Raw genomic sequence first — 939 nt, forward strand, 5'->3', positions numbered from 1 at the left:
TCCCTTGAACCCTCAAATCGCAGCACCCTTTCACCGTGCTGACTCGGCACTGCCCATCCTGCTCCAGACAGCACCAGCGATGCTGGACCTGAGGCTGAGGTCGCAGCAGCTCCCTTCTGACGTCAGGGCACCAGGGTTGTTGCTAAAGCAACGATAGCAGCACGCTGGGAGGCCAGAAGAAGAGCTAATTCAATGGGGAGACAGACTCGTATATCAAGGCTCACACTTTAATCTGATTGCCTGGGCTGCCGGGCAGTGCAGCGAGGGATCTGCGTAGAACTTTCAGGCATGAAGATGATCATGTGGCAGCTCAAATCCTGCCTACTTCCAGGGGCGAGGGCAGAGGTTTAGGCCTCACAGGTAAGTGTCACCAGCCCTGCACGTTTTCTGTGTGTGTGGTGCAATATTTCTGACCCAAAGCCATGACACAGTTTTGAAACGAAGTCCCGGCTGGCCGGTGTCTGTTTGTGAAGTGCCTTGCCAAGGAGCCTGAGGATGGGAGCTCACTGGGGTAAATAGGTAAGGGAAAAAAAACCACAAAAACCAACAGCCGTCTGTCTAGCTCCATTTGGAGGACCCCAAATAAGAAGCAGGGCTGCTGATAAATCAGAGCCTCGGAGGGCCTGCCCACCGGCGCGGCTGGGAGCGGGCTGCAGCGGAGCAGGGAGGAAGGAAGAGGCTGTAGGGTCCAATTTGCCTCGTGCGCGATGTGAGGAGCCCACCGTGAGTTTGTGTTGCAGGGGCTCTCCGGAGCAGAGGCGACTGTTCAGGACTGCTCTCAGGATGTTGGTGAGGACCTTTCGGGTGCGGCGTTTGCCTTATCCTCAGCAAGATGCTTGCTAGGACCAAAATAAAACTGGGAGCAGGTTTCTGGGGGAGCGGGGGATGCCTTCCCCGAGGGACAGACGGCGACGTATGGCACGCAGCCCGCTGCGGGCC

The sequence above is a fragment of the Apaloderma vittatum genome, unplaced genomic scaffold (genome assembly GCF_000703405.1).
Source record: "Apaloderma vittatum isolate BGI_N311 unplaced genomic scaffold, ASM70340v1 scaffold35484, whole genome shotgun sequence".
NCBI classification, from domain to species: domain Eukaryota; kingdom Metazoa; phylum Chordata; class Aves; order Trogoniformes; family Trogonidae; genus Apaloderma; species Apaloderma vittatum.